Here is a 23,863-nt window from a genome sequence, read left to right as displayed (position 1 = left end):
TCAGATGAATCACGTTTTACGCTCCAGTGGACAGACGGTCAACACACAACAATCGTCGGAAGGATCCAGGTCAGAGGAGGTAGCGATTTGGTCTTGGGAATTTTTTATGGCACTCCCTGTATGACCTCGTCGTTCTGACATCGCCAGTGGATCAACACAAGTTTGCATGTACCCTTGGGGACCATGTTCATCCCTAATTGCCGTTTGTTTTTCTTTGGTACAATTTCTTCTAGCAGTTGGACAGTTCAACATGTCACACAGCTCACGGCATTCATTGCATGGTTCCAAGAGCACCAGGGTGTGTTTACCATACTCCCCTGGGCTCCAAACTCGGTGGATTTAAAACCAACCGAGAATTGTGGGACCATCTCGAATGGGCTGTTCGTGTCATGGATCCTCAGCCAAGATACCTAGTGCAGTTTCCCATTGCGCTGATACCTTTCAGAACCCCACTGACTCTCTTCCTGTTCATCTCACAGTGTAATTCAAGCTTTTGATGGGTGGTCACATTAGTATGACTGGACATTATAATCACATGATTTCCACATATGCTACATCTATACGTTTTTCTTTTTTGAAAAATTCAGACATGTGCCTACTGGTTGGGGTACGAAGAACAATGGTTAAAATCTCATTTTATGGTGTTGTGTGATCATTAGGTTTCGGTAGGCCCTATGACTTTCGTAAGAATTACAGTTTTACATAAATCTGTGCAGTTTACATAAATGTGAAAGTAAAAGTATGTACTTTCTAAATTTAGATTCGTGAGAGATGAAACTAGGTCATTCATGTATGTTTCTTTAATACTAATAGGTAGGTTCCTCCAAACTCTTTTCTGTGCTTGACAACCCTGCCACTTTCTAAAATTTGAAATGCCAGCAACCGAATATTAGCTACCTTTATGTTGTAACTTACAGTAACCAATCATAACAATCCAGACACCTCTGTGAAATGCGGAAGCGACCACTGGAAGTCATGAATGGCGGACTCTCCAATACGAAGGGGGGCGGATAGCACTGCGTTGTCAGTAAAAGAGCTGTAACACCAGAATGCGTCGACTACGAAAGCTCAGTGATTTTGAATGCGGGCTAATCATTGGACGTCATCTGAGCAACAAATCTACCAGGGACATTTGAATCCTTTAACGTGCTATCAGCAGTCCACCTAGTAAAACGACTGCGAGTAAGGCGTTAAAAAAATGGGATACAAATCTCGAGGAGCTGCTCACAAGCCACACTTTTCTGTATTTATTGCTAAGCGACGCTTGAAATGGTGTAAAGAACGACGTCACTGGACAGTGCGCGAGTGATTTGCAGTGACGAATCACTCTTTATCTTGTGGCAATCCGACGGGAGGGTTTGTGTTTGGCGAATTCCAGTGTAACGTTATCTGTCACTGCCAACAGCGAAATGTGGAGGAAGTGATGTTTTGGAACGGTGTTAGTTTTTATGGCAAGTGGTGATTAGTGGACGATGATACACAAAAAAAAGACTACCGTGTCCATAAGACGTGAACACAATGAAACACTGTTGGGGTAAGTTAGAACGTCGAATTTGCTCCACATCACAGTGTCCAACACGACTACCTTTCTCTTGAGGAAGAATGGGCTTCCATTCTACCACAAATATTCAGAAACCTTATTGAAAGTGTCCTGAGTAGCGCTGAAGCCATCATAAAAGCAAAGAGTGGACACAACCAATATTAGTGTCCTGTAACAGGTGTGGATACGTTAGCTTGGGGACACTACTGCCTGAAAAATGTGAAAATATTTAATCTCTAACAGATTTAAATATATATGTGAGATATTTAACTGATAAGAATTATAATGGACTTGAATACCTGAACCTAAGGTCACCACTGCTTGCAAGATGTCAAAACATTCAGTGTGATTTTACTGCAGAAGTTTTAAAAATGTAACTGATATGAATCACTCATCATGATCTGAAAATGCACGCATCAAAAAAAGTTTGGCAGCATCCTGGTTCCCAGAACTGCTGAAGACAGACGTTTACTGTGGATATCGTATCACAGACACAGTTTCTTTGACTGTACAGAGATGTCACTAAACTCGCCCAAAGATGTAAACAACCATGTATGAGCAGCACCTAATAGGCGGAGGGGGTCCGACAGCCGCTCAATTCGAATCATTCCACCAGGAAGGAGGTACATGGCTCGTGTTGTCTGTAATTCAACCATGCCTAGACGTTCAATGGCACATTGTTACATTGTTCCGGGAAGGACTCTGAACAAGGAGAGTGTCCAGGTGTCTCGGAGTGAAACAAAGCGATGTTGTTCGAGACAGGAAATGTCGATGAAATGCCTCACTCAGGCCGCCAAAGGGCTATTACTGTAGCTGATGACCGCTCTCTACGGATTATAGATCGGAGGAACCCTGACAGCAACGCCACCCTGTTGAATAATGTTTTTTCGTGCACCCATAGTACGTCGTGTTACGACTCAAACTGTGTGCAATAGGCTGCATGGTACGCAACTTCGCTCCCGACTTCCATGGCAACCACGACACCATGCAGCGCGGTACAGATGGGCCCAACAACATGCCGAATGGACCGCTCAGGAATGGCATCACATTCTCTTCACCGATGAGTGTCGCATTTACCTTCAGACAATAGTCGGAGACGTGTTTGGAGGCAACTCGGTCAGGCTTAATGCCCTAGACACACTGTCCAGCGACTGCAGCAATGTGGTCGTTCCCTGCTATTTTGGGGTGTCATTATGTGGGGCCAACGTACGCCACTGGTGATCATGGAAGGCGCCGTAACTGCTGTATGATATGTGAATGCCACCCTCCTACCGATAGTGCAACCAAATCGGCAGCATGTTGGCGAGGCATTCGTCCTCATGGACGACAATTCGCGCCTCCATCGTCCACATCTTGTGCATGACTTCCTTCAGGATAACGACATCCCTCGACTAGAGTGGTCAGTATATTCTCCAGACATGAAACCTACTGAAAATGCCTGGGATAGATTGAAAAGGCCTCTTTAAAGGCGACGTGACGTACGAACTATTTTGATGGTTCTACATCTAATCGCCACCGAGGAATGGGACAATCTGGACCAACAGTGCCTTGAAGAACTTGTTGATGGTATGCCACCACGAATACATGCATGCATCAATGCAAGAGGACATGCTACTGGGTATTAGAGGTACCGGTGTGTACAGCAATCTGGACCACCACCTCTGAAGGTCTCGCTGTTCGGTGGTACAACATGCAATGTGTGGTTTTCATGAGCAATAAAAAGGGCGAGAATGCTGATTATGTTGATCTCTACTCCAATTTTCTGTACAGTTTCTGGGACTCTCGGAACTTAGGTGAGGCAAAACTTTTTTTTAACGTGTGTATGAAAACGTTAAATGTGATTTGTAGCTGAATTTAGTGTTTGTGTGAAAATATATAAACTCGATGAAATTTAAACACTGGATATCCTTCATCATGGCGACATTATACATAGTAGGTTATAGCGTATAGTGTCTGTGATAGCCCGCATCTCGTGGTCGTGCGGTAGCGTTCTCGCTTCCCACGCCCGGGTTCCCGGGTTCGATTCCCGGCGGGGTCAGGGATTTTCTCTGCCTCGTGATGGCTGGGTGTTGTGTGCTGTCCTTAGGTTAGTTAGGTTTAAGTAGTTCTAAGTTCTAGGGGACTTATGACCATAGTAGTTGAGTCCCATAGTGCTCAGAGCCATTTGAACCATTTTGTCTGTGATTCTAGTACATCAGGATTGACTTTAACTGTAGCAGTCAACGACCAAATTTTTCTTTGGAATATAAATGTCTTTACAATAAAACTAATAGAGAAACACGGCGTTTGCCAGGTATTTATTTATAATAGTAAGACCACACCCATAGAACACAGCGTCTACTCTTGAGTTTAACGTTTATGATGTCATATGTCCTGAACTATATGTTGTACAATGATATAATTTTTTAGGTACTTTCAGCAGTAAATGTGGATACTGCGCGTCAAGAAGGTTTGCAAATGAAATTAGTAGCAACGAAGTAATAAATTCAAACGTCAAGCACGATGCTGCAGTTTTTCACGAATCTCACTGTTCATGACGTCATATCTCCTGCACTATGTGTTGTAAAATTGTATAATATTGTATTCGCATTCAGACAATTAGCTGTCGTACAATTACATAAATTTTCAGTTAAATTCAGTCCCATATGTGTCTACTGTCCGCAAAGTGTGTCATGAAGACAGCTAGTAGAGAAGTAATACATTATAATGTCATGCCTCACATGATCCTTTTATTGCAAGAACCGCAGAAAAGTAGTAACCTATTTTTATCGTTACTTTCGTCAATTTCTAGGTTTCTCAGCGACAAAATGTTTCTTGTAGATTTGTAATTACATTTGTTGCTTGCTCTGATTATCAAATACTGGCTGAATAAAGTCTGGGAATTTATGCATCACTGGCAGCACATCTTTCTGACGCCCACACCAACCCAGTCGCTTTGATAGGTAGGTGGTTCTTACCCCCACAACGATTTTTGCCTGAAATTAAGGTGTATGTTTACCAAGTTTGGTTGAAATTGGTCCAGTGATTTAGGAGGAGATGTGGAACACACACACACATACATACATGTATTTTTAGAGTATGTGTGGGTTTAAAACTAGAGTATTCTTGTTTGATTTTTTCCATTCCCTTCTGTAACATACTATATTGCTGATGCCTCATTTATCATTAGAGAGAGAGAGAGAGAGAGAGAGAGAGAAACTTACTGATGAGTCAGTATAAAACACAGAGAAATGAATTTACTGACAATGAAATATATGTGGAAATACTATTGTTAATATATGAGCTGATATTTAACACCAAGACGGTACAATATTTGACATGCACATATTTATAGTCAAGTAGAGAAACAGAGAGCAGAGTGCGAAAGGGAGTGAAAGAGAGAGATAAAATATCGATATGGAACATAACGCTGTGTGTGATTATGGAATTTTTTGGAAACATTGAATACTTTTGTACATGGTGCAAAAACATTCAGATACGATTGAGCATGCAGGCTATACACTGAGAGGTTGTCTCGTTTTAATGGCTCACAGTAAACCACTGAGCTCTGAATGACTTCTTTATTTAATTGGCTGCTCAAAGAAAATTTTAAATATCCCACCAGTGTCATCTTGTAGTTTTTTAAACTTTCACACACTCATCATCTAGCATTTTCTAAATTTCGGCTCATTACTGTCTTGTTTGTGATGCCACTGGGAGCACATGATTCACTATGGTTATTAAGTGACCGCCATGTAGCATTATCATATCAGTGACATTAGACAGTTCAATACTGCATTAGAGTGAAAAGTGTACCAGAGTCGGCACAGCCATACTACTTATTTGTTTACATATTTCAAGGAAAATAATACAAATAATAAACTGGATAACTTACTCTCACTGGTCCATTGCAGTCTTATTAAAGACAGTCTAACTCTTCATTCTAATTGAGGTTAATGGTTGACTACCCCCCCCCCCCCCCCAATTGCAATTCAACATCAGTTGAACATCAGGTACAGGTGTTAATGAATTATTGTTAAAATTCAGCTGTTTTAGAACTGCTGTGCATACAATGATCTGTCAAAGAAAGAAGAGGAATTTGAACTCGGAGTTATTATAATAAAACAGGTCGACTGAAGAAACAAGTAAATGTTAAATTGGTGGCGCTTCCACTAACTCAAACCGTAAATTACATTTGAAGCTTTAAGTGACGTCAGTGTTCACTGGAGAGTGACAACTAATTCTCTTAATTGAAATAGCGTCCTTGCGATAGTTACTCCATTAAACAGAATGCCCACTTCCAAAAGTTGCGCAGTACTCCAATTCCGCTGATATGAGCTTTAGAGGTGGTATTCTGTACCTAGTAATGTTACAGTAAACCGTTATAACGTTGGACACGTATTTTAAACATTTTGCAGCCTTATTTGTACAGTTGTAGACTGTGGCACTAGAAAACTCAGAGAGAGCGGCACCAGATTTTAGTGATAGGTAACAAACTGTAGAGGCAGGGCTGCTGCTTTCCTGCTACATTGCTACTATAAAGTAAGAAACGTTTGATGTTAACTGTTGTGTCAAAGCACCTCTGAGGAAAATGTCTTACATCTGCATTATACAGAAAGACTGGGGCTTCAGACATGCCATCAAGCCACTGTACGTAGCGAGCCAAATATGTGGCGTAGCTCCACTTCCGTTTCATAGCACAGTATCTGCAGAACGTCTCTCCAAAACACAACACAGGAAGATAATTAGTTTCATTTTATCAGCATTGTGGCTAGTCGTGATTGCAGGACTTGGCACATTATGCAGCTACGGAGAAAAATGTGTACATCACATGTTACGTGAACTGCCAGCAACCTACCACTTGCTAAGATTGATAATGTATCTCAATTGGCTGGAACCAGTTACAATGTTGTTTACTTCAATAATGACAGGCAACAGATACCTAAATGAAATTGTTGATTACTTGGCCTTAGTGGACTTTTTACTATTGCGGCATGATGACCTCTGCATGAGAGGAATACATGGTCGAACACGGAACCTGGTACTTGTTTTCCTGGGAACTATTCTGCTTGTTGCTGTCTTTCCTATAACGTGCAGTGTAGTTGGACTGCTTGAGCCCCCACATACTGCAGCCTTCTATGGGCTGACAGCCTACTCCTTGCTGTGGCACACACAGTTCCTTGGAGTAGTGTTGACAGTGAGAAACAGGCTGGGTACCCTCCGAGCGCTGATGTTGAGGGTTGTCGAGCCGCCAATCGCCTGTGACGCCGACCTGGATGTGACATTGACAAGAGCAGTGCCACCGATACTATCAGCGTCAGCTGGTGACAACTTGCGGAAGCTACATCGGGCCAGGATGCTGCTGCATAGAACTGGACTTCTCTGTTCACGCCACTTTTTGCCTCGGTTTGCTGTTGTCCATCATGTACAACGGTGTCATGATAGTCTTTCTGATGTACGAGATCACAGTGGTAAACGAAAAGTTTGAATCTTCAACAGACACTAAGATTGTGACACTTTCGTATTTGTCTTTCCTTCTGGCACTGGGTTTTGGCCATTTGCTCATGCTGTGCTGGGCGTGTTCTTCTACAGTAGAACGATCTGCCGAGACAGGACACACACTGGTGAGGGTGCGTCTATTGTTGAAAAGGTGGAATGTAATGGATGTATTCGATCTCCCTTTGGAAAAGCTGACATTTTCTGCGTGTGGGTGTTCTGATTTAGATTTCCATAGCTTAGGATCCGTCGCAGCCGCTTCCTTAGCTTACTTAGTAGTCCTTCAACAGATGTCACCATCGTAACTGTTTTTTTCAATCCAGGGAGGTAGTATTCAAGACGCCTGAGCTTACCTCAAGATTTTGTGTGAATTACCTTTGAAAATTTAGCTGCACCAGTTATGAAGTGTAAATTACTTTGCCATATTTGCACATTTTAAACAGAATACTTACTCAAATAACTGTTCAAAAGTATTCCTTTATTCTGGAGAAACATCCAACCAAAATTGTTGCAGCTGTCTCAGTATTCTTCATAATTCATTTGAATTGATAATTTTTACTGTCATGTGGATTTCATTAATATTTTTGTACTTTATTTCTTCGATGCAGATGTAATCAAATTGCAGGTCCAGCTGAACAATGCAGCCATGTGTATTAGCTAGGAAAATATCCAAGTATACAAAATTAACCACCTTGTTTTCCCAATGTAAATATTTATTTTCTCATCATAGGCCTCATACTAATATGACAGTACTGCCTGAAAATTGGCGGAAAGTTTAACAAAAAGGAAATTATAATGTTCAAAATATGAGATCAATAATTCATTGGCAGAATAAAATTTTGTCAGCTGCATTGAATGGACATCATTCCACAGCCTTTTTTTGTGAGTTACTACTATCGATGTTCACAATACGATATAGTTTACATTTCGTTAGGAAGTTGACAATTCTATTATTCTCTAATAAGTAGAAGCTATGTCAACTAACAACATACATACATGTACACAGAAATCCTTAGTATAGAGAAATCATGAAATATTCGACTTTCCATGTGCCAGTTAAGACTATGTTTGATTGTATTTTAGCTCAGTTCTGTTCAGAAATTCATTTATAATTGGATTGGAGTCTCATTGATTTTAGACTGACTGAAACTGAAACATAATCTATAGTATAAGTTATTAATACTAAAGAAAAGTGTATTTTCTAATAAAGTTTGGAAACAAAGCTTGAGATGATGGAGTAGTATAGTTCCGACTAACTGCTGAACAATGAAATGTAGACAATGACATCATATTTATATTTCTGGCCTTTCCTATTGGTAGCCAGTGGCTGTTCATAAAATAATTGAGTCCTATAGACATACAGTAAACCAAATTTTTCTGGAAAATATTCGACAAATTTCTGAATGCAGTGGCTTGTGAGAAACAAGCAATCAGTAACACTGCTTGTGGCACTACCAGAATAATAATCGCATAGTGAGCTTTGTGATTATGAATTCTTGTCTAGTAGCATAGTTTTCATTTGACATCAGCCGCCTTCTTCCCCAGACTTTTATTTTTGCATTTATTTAGCACTGCCGAGCTTCAATAATCATCACAGGAATTGATATTTGGCCCTTGTATGAAAAGCGATTAATAGAGGCTCTGTTCCCTAGTTAACAAATTAGTAGGCCATAGATAAATTTTAACTGTCATTGTTTAAGAGGCGTCCGTGTATAAACTGAATTTCATTATTTAAAAATTAATTTCTTTCTCATGGACATTAAGTTTGTAGGTGATCCCAGAATTTATATAATGGAACCTGTCATTATACACCTGAGTATGTCCAACATTCCCTCTGTGGGCAAGTTTTCAGTGATTTGGAGAAAAATCTGCACATACTAAGCTATGTAAGATATCATTTTCTGTATGCATCTTTCTCTCAGTTGAAATATAAGTCATTAACACCTTCCAATACTACAAATACGTCTAACAGCTGTGTTTCTGTAACATGTATATGAAAATTTCAGTAGATTCATGCAAATTAATTACGTAATAAAAGACATTACCAAGTACAAACGACTGTGAGAAATTTGAAATAGTTTTAGTTAAGTAAAGTTCATTATGTTTGTATAGATCCTTTTATTACTTAGACTCTTCCATCTACAGCTCAGTAAATGACACTAATATAAAATTAAAAATATTAAACAAAAGAAACAAATGAAAAGATTAGTATCATATGCAAAAGTATACTCTGCTCCATTTTCAGTAGTTTGTATCATTGGATCTGCTATATTACTTCATATTATTAAACTTCATTTTCTCTCAATCACGATTTCATTATCAAGTGATTACCTTCAAAGAAGTATATTGTTGTCCCACAGTACATGTGAAACCATCAGTAAGCAAGTGAAGTTACTTTATATATTAAATTTTTCTTTACTAACTCATTATTTATACAGAATTATTTTCCTTCCACTTTAATTAACAAATTCAGGTGTTATCCAAATATATTGTTCATCTGGGAGTCTATCATAGACTGTTGTGTTGAACAATTTGGTAATATTGGCAACTATCTTTGTAGTTTTTAATGTGGAGTGCTTTTCTTATCTCTGCAGTAATCGCATAAATTTATGTTACAATATTGATTTTGTCAGTGACATCTGCCATCCACCATTGTTTTAAATTTTATTTTAACAATGATGAGACATAAAAGGATATATACTTTTGTAATAACATAGGATTCAGTTAATTACTCAACTCCTCACTTGACTGCACTGCGTTTGTTACGGCTTCCACACATAACTCATTTTAACGAAAACAAAGAAAAGTAAACTTACATTGCGGCAAAATGAAGATATGTAATGATTATATGGCACTGATGGCCAGTAGTCCCCGACAGGGGAAGTTCAGCCGCCGAGTTTCAAGCCCTTGCAGACATTCCAGACTGAGAGTCTTGCATGTCATGATGATGAAATGATGATGAGGGCAACACAACACCAATTCCCTGAGCAGAGAACATCTCCACACCATCCGAAAATCGAACCTGGGCCCAGTACATGGCAGTCAGACCACGGAGCTAAGGGGATGTTCTTCTATTGCTGTAAAAATGAATGATAAGTGTAGTTCGTGAACCATAAACTGCAATGCATGTATAAAAGGTTCATTAATAAATAATTAATCCAATATGTCCAAAATTACTTTCTGGCATATGTACTATTTCAGTCTGCATTGTATAAGCAATTGAAATAATTTTCCATCAAACGATCAGGGCAGTTCCACCTATCGCACCTAACACACCAACTCCTGGTCACTTTTCCCTTTGATCTGCCACACTCATAGCATCTTCCACTTTGGGGGCTGCAGGTTAATGAAAATAAATAAGAGATATTGTCCGCTGTCTTCTACGAGCTCCTGATAACTATTTTTGTGTTCAACCAGAAAGCAACGGAGAACATACTGACCATAGTTTCTGGTCTACAAGTTCACATTCTTCTTTTGTGCCCCAGAAGAAATTTTTCTACTCTCTGTTGGCTCAGTGCTATCAGGAACTACGATCATAAATGAAAGCTGTAAGCTCTAACTGACTGATATATTTGATAAGCTTTCACATGCATAACATAGTAATATTCCTAATAATAATAATAATAATAATAATAATGTCTCTATCATAAACAGCACTATGAGCAGTTCAGATGCGAACACTACGGTAAGTTCCCAATAAATGGTCTTTCTCCCAATCTTCTAATAATGTAAGTTGACTGCTCGCCACAGTAGTTGAAAATAATCTCACTACGTGCCACATGGCTTTGTTAACATTACGGGCGGCACACAAACAGATATTTCTGTGAGATCTATTGTCCTCGCAAGTTCACTTCCTATCTGTACCAAAAACATGCGTTTATTTGCAGCCTGGCCGCCTTTCTCGGACATATATCCTTTTACAACACTGTTGTGTATTGATTTAGAATCTTCGTAATTTTTGTATAACTTATATCAAGTTGCCTCAAATCACAGAAAAAGGTTTAGCTCACTTGCATTTAAACTTTGGCGTCTAGAATTTTTAGAACGGAACTGACATTAAAACATAAACTTTGAACTAAAACTTTAAAGAACCTTGTATTGGTTGTTATTTACATGGAAATGTTGAAACTTCTTATAACTTTGTTATTTGATGGATTCATCAGGTACTGTATTCAACACTTTTAATCATTAATATAAATGATACTTAATATACTACAGATAAGGACGTTTTTGTTTCAGATTTAGTTCTCCATGAATTACTCAAAAACTATTAGAGGTAACTCAATAGGGTTACACAGTTAAGGTTTTTATATCAAACTGACACTTCATACGAATTTTCATTCTTATAAGCCTAATATGTACCGCCTTCGATTTTTTGCAAAATCTCCAATTTTGATCAAAATATTGTTCTGATCAAGTTGTAACTTGTAACAGTTGATTTTGACATGCATTTGCACGTTCTGAGCAATTCTTGGCTTTCTTGCTTAGTTATTTATCACCACTTGTTTTTTATTTAAAACCATGTATTTAGGGAAACATATTCATCTGATATCTCTAAGATTTGTCAAGTTAAATGTTAATACACCGAAGCATATGTTACCAAAGTTTGAAAAACCTTATTGAAATTTCCATTTGATCCTTTGATTATGATGCGATACTTGCATGCTACTCACAGGCACATTATGATGATGCGGAGCTAGTAGCAGTGAATTGGGGAAAGTTCTGGCTCACACGCTCTCCTCTGTATTTCTTCAATGGTATAGCACTTGCTTTTTTAAAAAAAATTGTTTTCGAACAAAATTAAATAGTAGAAACAATGGATGTTACTATAGCTGATGTCTTTTAAATGAAATTTATTTTAGCAGAATTCCCTAATACTACACTCACAATATATATATATATATAAAGAGTGATATATGGCTCCCTTACAAATCATGTAAATAAATCACATAAAAACGCGAAATAAAACTTAGAATGATTACAAGATTACTTTTTTGTATAATTTTTTCACTCATTTCCTGAAAAGAAACTCAAAATTTGTCATTTTTTGATACTCAATTGTTTAGTCACAATCGTAGGCACGACTGTGAGCGTCAGTACGATACTTTCCCCAAATCATTAGAGCTAGGGGGTGGGAAATTACTTCTCCATTATATTTTACTACAAAAAGGAAAGGATTCACTGTAGATCATGTCGTCCTCTCTTCCTTCTCCCCTACAGCTTATAGGCTGCCTTTTATGAAGCCTCCATGTCTATGAGAAACAGATAACATGGTCTAAGCTTATGTTCTCAACTTACATCTAAGGGAAGACAAATCGCATTTTGTATTCTATTTTCTGTCCATAGTTGACATAAATAATTGAGAAGTTACCAAAAAGAATGTCTTTTCTGTGTTTATTTATTGTAGATCTAGTAAATTGTTATAAATTTTTTCAAAATATCTACTGGCAATACATTATATCACAAAATCGTAACATTTCACTTATCTACTAAATGTGAATAAGAAACTTTGTAGTTCCCTTTTTTCTTTTACATTAAACTGTAGCTATTATGCACTGAAGGACAATTTATGATCTTAAATAGTGATATTTTGGGCTAGTTTGAAGTTTATTTTATTATTTTAGATGTTGTTTTAACTTAGAAAATTGAGTAACATTTGGAACTTTTTCTTTCATTTGGCAAAATTATCATAAAAATTGGTATACTAAAATCTCATTTGTTTGACCAAACTTACTTGCTTTCTTACACACATTATGAGGAACCTATTTTTATTATAACATATCAATACTTTACAATCTGCATTTCTTAACACAATTGCTTATTTGTATTCTTTTTTGTCTGTATTTAACTGCTGAATAACGATCTGCCTTAAGCAAAATTATGCATTTCTCGAACCTTTTTACGAGAAATGTGAGAATTACCAGTTTTAACCATGTACATGGGCCCACTGACTTAATTTCTCCTGTTTCTCCCCGTTTTCAGTTATACATACATTTCGACGCTTCTTTCTCCACTTTCTCTTTGTCAGCCTACTGACCTCATTATTTACCTATATGTTTGGTGTGATCCTCACACCGCTTCCATACATCTTGTCTCATTGATATCAAACCGCTTTGGCTTGCCTCTAGAGGCACCATATTATTTCCCTTTCTTACCTTCAGACCACCTTACTCCCAACTAAAAATTATTAATTTTTACACTTCCTTAGCTTCAGATATTAGGAATTTCCAGCTTCAATAACTTCTCTTGAAGCAAATTGTTCTGTATTTCCTAGTTACTAACCCTTTTTACAGATTTTATTTATTACTTATTTACTTTATCCATTAATTTTCTACGATTGGTGCTCAGAAGTTACACATTGTCATTTTAACATTTAGAATTTATTATTGCAAACTACCTCTCACTTTTTTTTTTGTAAGTCATCATTGAGGTAGAGTCATTTTTGGGACTCATTCTTATTCACTAGAAAGACAATAGAAACTAAAGGCTTATATACAACATGAATACATATGTTCCTTACTTACTATGATAGGACAGAAGAAGGAACTGAAACTTGAACGGCAAATAATGTTTCATCCAGCTGGGAAAGCACTGTACGCCAAACTGTGTATCCCCCAATGGGTGGCAGATTTCCTACAGAAAGTAGTTACTATTGCTTTTAAATTTCTTCAGATCTACAATGTTTCTGAGACCTAGTTCTTTCTTACTTTTGGGGTATTCGAAGCAGCATGCGTTTGCATGTGGCTTATTTATTATCCAGAACGGTCCTTGACACCCATGCATAAACTAATTTGTTTCTGCAAAAATTTTCTTCGATGTTTCTGTAGTTTTGACTAACAGTAGTTCACCAATGCTGAAAGTAGTGGGGGAAGCTTTTCGTCATGTATTCTTTTTCTTTCCACGGCTCTTTTATCATAAATTTGAGTTATTGGATGTACCTTTGCCTCTGTCTCTTCTAGTATATAGTTGTTTTCCGCATTAGTATCTTGCATCTTACTACCGAATTCAGTATCTTCCTGCGAGTGTCCCTTATTCCTAGTTATTCTAATATGCATTACACATGCTTCATTTTTACTGCCTCTCTCGTTATCAGAAATTTGATCGGTTGTTATGTTATCTATATCAAGCGGTACCAAAGCCTTGTGCTGTATGGTCCAGAAAATTTTCCCGTAGCACCTACCATTCTTAAACCACTTTCTTTCATGCCAGCTAATTCATTCTCACTAGGAATAGGATCGAAGACTGCTTGGGACAAGGCGCTGGCTTCACTGGGACTGTCGGGAAGACAACGCTGTATTAGTTCTGAGAGGTCAGTTTTTATAAAAGGGTGAGTTATTACTGTTTGAACAGGTTCTTCTTAAAAGTATTCTCATAAATCGTTTTTAATCTGTTTCCAGTTAAAGTAGTTTAGTTCAGTTTCAAGTACGTCCAAACATAGGTTCACATGGTCATTAATCTCTACATTCTTAGCTGCCTTTTAAAGCTTTTCCACAAGTTTTAAATCAAAGCACTTGACGACTTTCTCTACTTACATTTGCTGCTCATCAGCTAAACTATTCTCTATCTCTGAGCAACTGCATCCCTGTGGAACATCGCTATCTATAATACTGTCGTCGGCTTTTGCAGTTTGTGGCAAGTCAATACAGCTAACATGTTTCTTGACCTCATTATTATTGCTACCCCATTCATCTATCAATTCCTCTATTTCAAAGCATTCAAAAACTGGCTATAATTCCTCTACCGCAACTTTAGTCTTCAGATTTCCACTATCGTAGAAGATGTAAGCCATTATTTCATCTTCATCCCTATCAGATTCGAACCCGTTAATTTCTTCATCCCTATTACCTATAGCGTTTTCTTTCTCTTCATTGACGTATTTTTCTAAAGAGTCCAAAATACTGTCAACTATGTTATGAGGGTGGTTTAACACATAACTGGTGCAATCTGTTCCTATTTCATCGTCCCTGTTAGCTGTCTGCGCGTGCTGACTGACTGATTCTTGATCCTGTTGCTGGCTGTGTTACTGTTTCCGCCTTGTGAGCACCAGTTTCATCATAGTCGGGATTTAGTTTCCCACATGCGGCCTGTTACGGTCATTCTATACAGAATCGGATAGGGTAGTCTCAACACTACATTACTTATATTTTTGATTTCATCATAATAATTGTTGCGGAAGCGTGATGGCTGTTCACACCTTCTTCCTCTACTATGTACTTGACAACGATAGTCAGATCTTGTATTCTGAACTTCCATACTTCTAACATTCACGTTTCCACTCTCATTATTTCTGTTGTTTATGAGGTGGTTATAAGACCTATTATTATTCTGCTTCTCCTCCTCAGCGGCAGCTACTCTTTCTTACTCGCTCTAAGTATTCAGTGAACCTATCCACATTATCTCTAGGTTCGGAAATGTTTCTCTATTGCCAGTACCAAGGCAGCTTACCTTCTAGTCCCATGATAATCATTTTCGGTTTTCTCTTTCCTGCGAGATGTGGCAGTCGTGAAGCTCACTTTACAGAAAACTTTTTTACTAAGACCTGGAGAAAACTTTTTACCACTCCAAAACCCTCTAAAATCATTGTTTTGTTTGTTGAGTGACCAATACTCGTTAAGAAATGCAGTTTTATAGTTTAGAAAGAGTTTTGCGTCTTTCGCCAGCTGACCAACGCAAAGAATCTCCTGACAAATGATTTCTTATGAAAGAGATTTTCTCTCGCTCAGACCATGCATTAGGCAAAACATCCTCAAAATCACACCAGAACTCTAATGGCTGAATTTGTTTGTCTGAATCAAAAAGTAAAAACTGCCGACATCCCGATGAAAGCGGCGTCAATTAAAGCAACATGCTGAATAGTGGTATTACAAGTACTACCAGAGGTTACTCTATTTTCTATAATCTTCACAAGGATTTAAAGTCACTTAGCCTTCTACAAAAAGGTGTGCATTATTCAGGAACACACATTTTCAATAACTTGCCAGCAGCCATAAAAAGCTTAACAACCAATGAAATTCAGTTTAAGAGAAGCCTAAAGGATTTATTGGTGACCTACTCCTTCTACTCCATTGATGAATTTCTCAGTGAAACCAACTGATTTGTATATAAGTACAACATAACTTCTGCACAATTTCAGTGCAGTAATGTGTTCATTGAAAATTTGTGTGTCTGTCTGTGTGTGTGTGTGTGTGTGTGTGTGTGTGTGTGTGTGTGTTAGTATAATCTAACTTCTGCGCCATTTCAGTGCAGTAATATGTTCATTGTAAATAAGTATTACAGTAGTTGTATTACCTTATAAATAAATAAAAAACTTTTTTATTTTAAATTCAGTGCATTAGTATTTGTAAAATGACTCTTAGTGTTCATTAAAAAATGACGATCATTCCACTTGGAACCTGTGGAATGGTACATTAGCTTATTTGTTTTAGTTGTAAATATTTGTCATGTATTGTTGTTTTTCTGACATGTTCCACATCCTGGAGGACCTCCTCACTACGGATCAATTGGAATGAAAGTAAATCTAATCTAATCTAATCTATGTTATTAATACTAGTATTTAGTTCTTCAGCTAGTAATTCTACTGTTTCTACCTTGTCATAAAATTTTTATCGATATCTTCACAAAATTTCACGCAATCATATTTCACTTTCTTAATATCTTTCTGACAAGCATTTACTTCTTCAAATCGATAAGAACAAAGTTGGCATTCGTTGCCTATTCCGACAACCTCCCTTCAATAACTTCATCTCCTTCTTTGAAATCTTGCCGAACTTCGATAATTTCGCTTTTGAAAATACTATGCAATTTATTTAGCTGTTGCCCTACTTTCACTTGCAAATAATGGTGGTTAGCACCAGTTTTATGATTTAAACTATTCTTTTTGAGGACATTTCATCCTTTAATGCTTCATTACTATTCTTCAGTTACTTATAACTAGACTCAATCTTATTTATATGTTTGTTATTAAATTTCGTCTTGCTGTTGTTTATTATCCAATTCAGGTTTAGCAAACAGTAGTGTCATCCAGTGTGGTGCCTCTACATTACCACTTGGAATTTCCACCCATTTTAAAGGAGTTTTTAGGTATTCCCTGAATTGGTTTAATTTCATACATACTGAGGTCAGTTTCAAGACCTGAAAACCATTAATTCTTCCTTTTCCTCTTAGACCTCAACTTCAATTACCTCGTCATCAGAAAATGGTTCTAACTTTGCAATACCACTGAAATTCAATTCATATTCTACTTTTGAAAAATCACACTCCGATTTTCAATTTATTAAGGAACCATCGTCATTAATATCAGTTTCTAATTCTAAGGATTCATCGTCGGAGAATGATTCCACCTTCACATTATTCTCCTCAATATTTTCAACTTTTAATAGTGTATTAGCAGCAACCAAGAAATCCTTTATATATTCTTAACTCAAATGCTGGACCTCGACGAATGATGGCGGCGCGGTGTACCAGCAAACGTGATGCGACGCGTCGCGAAGTAATGCAGGCACCGGCAGCAGCTGTGGAGGTGAAGATGGCGTCGAGTATCGCCTACTGCGCTAGCTTCAGACGTGTGGGGGTGGGGGGTGGCGGCTGGGCACAAGTGACCGTGCTTGTTTCGCCACACTCTTTTATTCCTTTCATTCCATGGAGTGAAAGTCCACGCCTCACGTTAGGAACTTGTGGTGCTTGACATCTCCTTTCTGTTTGCGGCTTTATAAATTCCCACACATGTCTGTGCACGAAAGTAGTTTTTTCTACTGCTTTATCTTCATTTTTACTGAATCTATAAATGTTAAATCCATTTACTGCAGCTATATGCTTTGTAGACTGTCGAACACTCATAGGCTAGTCCCTTTAATTTCGACCCACATCATAATTTGAGACAGGTGATTTGTCAATAGTAGCCTGACAGTTCACGATTCAAACAACTTATTCAGTAAGTTGGAAAGGAAGTTAGAGTAGTGTACTGTTTCTGTTTATCATAATTTTATTATTTTCCGGAACTGTCCTAAATTTTAAATCCTTAACATAAAGCTTGTTACTTGTTGGTGAAGCCATATTTCTTGTCTGTCGATGGTTTCTTTTTGACGTAACTGACTTTGACCTATGATATACAGTGGTACGAATTGCTTTACTGCAATTGCTGAAGTGGAACTATTGCAGCTATTGATAAACGGGAGTGCTTCTGTTTATGCTCTTCACAGGTATGCTGCCAGATATGATCGTCTTTACTACATGGTATTTCGGCGATCCATCTGGCCGCCATTTTCAGGAGTGATCGCTTAGTGCACAATCATGCCGGAAGTGAATGAATGTATTTTTCTCTTTCCTTTATTGATTTTCAACTCCACCTGAAGGGGGCGGGCTGGCAGCAGCTTAGTACGCTGCTCTACAGCCTACAGACTTTTTTAAAAACGGAAGAAGAAAAGAAACAAGAAAAACAGGCGATAAAACGGTGACTTAAAGTGTAAAATGGCGGAAAATTAATGTTACGAACGGCGGCTTCTTAATACCCCGGGTCCAAACCACTGCGCCTGCGCGAGAAGCGGAAGAGCAGCGCCGCCGGTAGTAGTAACTGGCGAAAGTGATAAATCGCATATTAAGATGTGGCGGGTCGAAAAACAGACCGTTCTTGTTTCATATCCGATAAAATAGGGCTCCGTATCTTGCTTAAAGGAAAATCTTTATCTCTATTACTAATGTCATCAGATAACCGCATTTCGACGCATTCCTTGAGCACACAGTCCCAGTACCGAGAAGACGGAGCAATGATTTGCGTCTGTTTAAACGACATGTTATGCCCTTCATTGAGACAATGTTCGGTGCGGCAGATTTTTCGGGCTGGAACAAACGTATGTGACGCTGATGTTCCAAACGTCGGTCATGAACAGTGTGAACTGTCTGCCCAGTATAGGCTTTTCCACAATGGTCGGGAATTTTACAAACTCCAGGCCTTTTCAAACCCAAATCATCTTTAACAGATCCAAACACGACTCTAGTCTTGGCCAAAGGCAAGAGGAAACCTTTAATATCATATTTCCTGAGAATTCTAGAAACTTCTGAAGAAATACTTATTGATTTACTAGTATCTGGCAAGGGTTTCTTGATGGTCCAAACTGAAAAGCACAATTAATTTGATGATTGGTATATCCGTTGAGCTTGAAGACAGCCTGAAGATGATCCAGTACCTGTACCACATTTTCGGAGTCAGAATTGGCATAAGCTCTCTTGACTAATGTACGTAGAACTCCCATGCTCTGATCTGGTGGAGGACAGCTCGTAGAATGAAGATAGCGGTCCGTAGTCGTGGGTTTATAGTATGAACCATGTCCCAAGGTACCATTTTCTTTTTTGTGTACTAGAGCATCCAAAAAAGGTAATTTTCCATCTTTTTCTATTTCCATTGAAAATTTAATGTGTAGATGAATACCGTTAAAATGATCCAAAAACCGATTAAGAGATTCCATTCCACATAGCCGAACAATGAAAATATCATCCACGTATATCCAAAAACCGGTAGGTTGATGAGAAGACGTCCTGATTGCGATATCTTCAAAAGATTCCAGAAAAAGATTCGACCCGCTACATGTTAATTTGCGATTTATCACTTTCGCCGCTTTCTACCGCTGGCGGCCCTGCAATTCTTCGCTTCACAGGGGGCATCTCCTCCTGTTCTCTCGCAGGGCAGTGGCCTGGACCCGGGTATAAAGCAGCCGCCGTTTCTGATTTACTCCCAGTTCCGGCGTTATTGAAATCGCATCCAGAGGACACGGTCAGTTGGATCATCGAAATATGGTGTAGTGATGACGGTCATATTCGGCATTCGGCAGTACACTCGTGAAGAGCATGCCCGTATAAGACGCCGGGAGGAAAATGTACGAGATCACGGGAGTGCGTCTGTTCTGGGAACCACCCACTCGTTCTTTCAATCTCTGTATACACAGGGTGTTTCCCTAAGGGTGAGCAAAAATTTAACAGGAAATAGAGGATGCTACACTGAGCTATTTGACTTAGAGAACATGTGGTCAGAGAAGCCAGCTTAAGGAGATAATAGGAATCTGTTACAAAACAGTGCAGACGTTTGTTAAATATGTGTCTAGCTCTGAATGGCATTCCTTTTGGCAGTTACACTTTATTCAGACCTTGCAATATCTCTTCCCTTCTAAAGTGTCGTGGAGTTTCTTTTTTGAACCTATGAATGAGACTACAATGGCTTCCAAAATTCAGTTATTGTTACGTGTTGTAACTCAGATTTTTTTCTAATTCATTTTCGAGTATCTGCCGTGGTGTAACTTAGAATTATTTCAGTGGCTGTGTAAGTGTGCATTTATTTTGCAACCTTGCAGCTCACCAGCATGACCTGGAAATGATGGAACAATCCCACTGAGTGTTAGGGTCTATTTAACTTGGACAAACTTTACTCGCCCCATGGTTCGCTAAGATCATCACCAGGCGACATCAAGCTAGATTGTGTTTCTCGCCTTGACTGTCCCCGCATGTTCTGAAATTTGAGAACTCTAACTGTACCTCACATAGATAGAATGTTGGACCCCAGAGACCGAGCATAGCAGGGTGTTTTAGAAGTAATAATTGTGTTATTTGTGGCTTAAATCATACTTTATTTGTGATACCATACATTGTAATCAGCAGTCCAGGTCACCTGTTCGCAGATACCGTCGTTGCGTAATTTATTTGTGATAATACACAGTACATTCACTAGTGAAGGTCACCTGTTCACACGCGCCATGACCCTTATACCAAACAGAGACATCTTCATCTTCACCATCTCTACAACGACCACAAGTAAATATAGTCATTTGTCCAGTACAATAAAAAATGGCTGTTTCAAGGTCACTTTAGCATTCCCATCTTTGAATGTTCCTGGTTGCACAGTTTCTTGCGCAACGTACATCTACTTCTAAACTTCAGTCTCCCTCCAAACTATCATAAAACGGATGGCAGAAGGTATTTCCCATTGCAGTATATACACTCCTGGAAATGGAAAAAAGAACACATTGACACCGGTGTGTCAGACCCACCATACTTGCTCCGGACACTGCGAGAGGGCTGTACAAGCAATGATCACACGCACGGCACAGCGAACACACCAGGAACCGCGGTGTTGGCCGTCGAATGGCGCTAGCTGCGCAGCATTTGTGCACCGCCGCCGTCAGTGTCAGCCAGTTTGCCGTGGCATACGGAGCTCCATCGCAGTCTTTAACACTGGTAGCATGCCGCGACAGCGTGGACGTGAACCGTATGTACAGTTGACGGACTTTGAGCGAGGGCATATAGTGGGCATGCGGGAGGCCGGGTGGACGTACCGCCGAATTGCTCAACACGTGGGGCGTGAGGTCTCCACAGTACATCGATGTTGTCGCCAGTGGTCGGCGGAAGGTGCACGTGCCCGTCGACCTGGGACCGGACCGCAGCGACGCACGGATGCACGCCAAGACCGTAGGATCCTACGCAGTGCCGTAGGGGACCGCACCGCCACTTCCCAGCAAATTAGGGACACTGTTGCTCCTTGGGTATCGGCGAGGACCATTCGCAACCGTCTCCATGAAGCTGGGCTACGGTCCCGCACACCGTTAGGCCGTCTTCCGCTCACGCCCCAACATCGTGCAGCCCACCTCCAGTGGTGTCGCGACAGGCGTGAATGGAGGGACGAATGGAGACGTGTCGTCTTCAGCGATGAGAGTCGCTTCTGCCTGGGTGCCAATGATGGTCGTATGCGTGTTTGGCGCCGTACAGGTGAGCACCACAATCAGGACTGCATACGACCGAGGCATACAGGGCCAACACCCGGCATCATGGTGTGGGGAGCGATCTCCTACACTGGCCGTACACCACTGGTGATCGTCGAGGGGACACTGAATAGTGCACGGTACATCCAAACCGTCATCGAACCCATCCTTCTACCATTCCTAGACCGGCAAGGGAACTTGCTGTTCCAACAGGACAATGCACGTCCGCATGTATCCCGTGCCACCCAACGTGCTCTAGAAGGTGTAAGTCAACTACCCTGGCCAGCAAGATCTCTGGATCTGTCCCCCATTGAGCATGTTTGGGGCTGGATGAAGCGTCGTCTCACGCGGTCTGCACGTCCAGCATGAACACTGGTCCAACTGAGGCGCCAGGTGGAAATGGAATGGCAAGCCGTTCCACAGGACTACATCCAGCATCTCTACGATCGTCTCCATGGGAGAATAGCAGCCTGCATTGCTGCGAAAGGTGGATATACACTGTACTAGTGCCGACATTGTGCATGCTCTGTTGCCTGTGTCTATGTGCCTGTGGTTCTGTCAGTGTGATCATGTGATGTATCTGACCCCAGGAATGTGTCAATAAAGTTTCCCCTTCCTGGGACAATGAATTCACGGTGTTCTTATTTCAATTTCCAGGAGTGTATAAAGGCGCGGGAAAAATGTCTTCTTAAATACCATTGTGCAAGCTGTATTTTGATTAGTTTTATGGCCAGGATCACTGCAATAACAGATGCATAGGGAACCGAAGTATAGTCCTAGATCCCTCATTTAAAACTGGTACTTGGATTGTTGTGAATTCTCTTTCGAGGAATGGTTTGCGTCGAACTTGAAGAACCTTCCAGTTCCGGTTTCCTGCAGTTCTGTGATGCCCTGTTATGATCAAACAAACACGTGAGCAATGGTGCTGCCCCTCTTTGTATACTTTCAATGTCTGCTATACTATTACTTGGTACGATTCCAACTCTCTAGACCTATATTGTGGGATGGGTCATGTGAATGTTTTGTGAGCAATCTCCTCTCTATAATTAGTGATTGTTTCTAATATCTGACCGATGACACCACCATACTCAAACAGTAAAGTTGTGAGAACTGAAACTGACAATTTTAAACAAGCACTTATTTCATCCACTTTTGGACGCATAGCTCTATGAGACCAGGAGCATCCAGATCATCATAATTCCTTCATGATGGATAACATTAGGCGTAAAAGTTTTTGAAAATCAGTTCCTCTGCTTCATATATTTTATCGTTTTCATTTCCTCCATTAGAAAATCCATATCATAATCGGCAATTGTCAGGTGTAGTACATGAAATAGAAGACAGAAACTGACGATATATTACCTCAAAGCGAGTAGGTCTACGAAATGCTCTTTAAAAGACATTACGTAAATAGCTTCTATCTGAATCTTCATATCTTACACAATTGTGGTTGAATTATATCCGAAAAAGAATTGGAATACTTGTTTCGACATTCGTAACTGTTTGTAAAAGTGCTCTGGATAAATTTTCAACTGTTGCTGGAACAGGTAAAACTATCCACGGTATGGGCGGTCTACATTCAGTGTATGCAACCATAGCTCTTTCCTCTCATTGAAAAGAACCATATTTTTTGTGAACGTTTTACTATTATTGTCTTCAAACTTTACATAGACGATAGTTTTTCCTTAGCACATTGCAAGTAACCTGTTCAAACAGCAATTTGAACAATTGTACAATAATTGTTGCTGGCGAGAAGTGAGACACCGGCGCTATCAGCTATCTACCAACAGCGAAACTCCAGCTTAAATGTAGCAAGGATCATGGCGAGCAGCAGCGAAGCTGCATAATGAATGTACCCAACGTGCTCAACAGAGCAGCTGTCAAAGATTGAAGACCTATAGGCAGGTCTCAGTGGGCCAAACAATGTGGACATCATAGATTTTGAGACTAACCTAGCATTATGATTGCATTAGTGAATTTGTCGTATTCAGGCGTCAGGTTTGCAGTAAAGGACGAACTATCTGCAGAGTCCATTAAATGAAATCAGATCAATAATCTTTAATGGATTCCAGGTGAACGTGCATTTAATAGTCAAACATGTACATAT

The sequence above is a fragment of the Schistocerca americana genome, chromosome 1, assembly GCF_021461395.2.
Source record: "Schistocerca americana isolate TAMUIC-IGC-003095 chromosome 1, iqSchAmer2.1, whole genome shotgun sequence".
In the NCBI taxonomy this organism is placed as follows: Eukaryota; Metazoa; Arthropoda; class Insecta; order Orthoptera; family Acrididae; genus Schistocerca; species Schistocerca americana.
Note: the sequence above shows the minus strand (reverse complement) of the source record.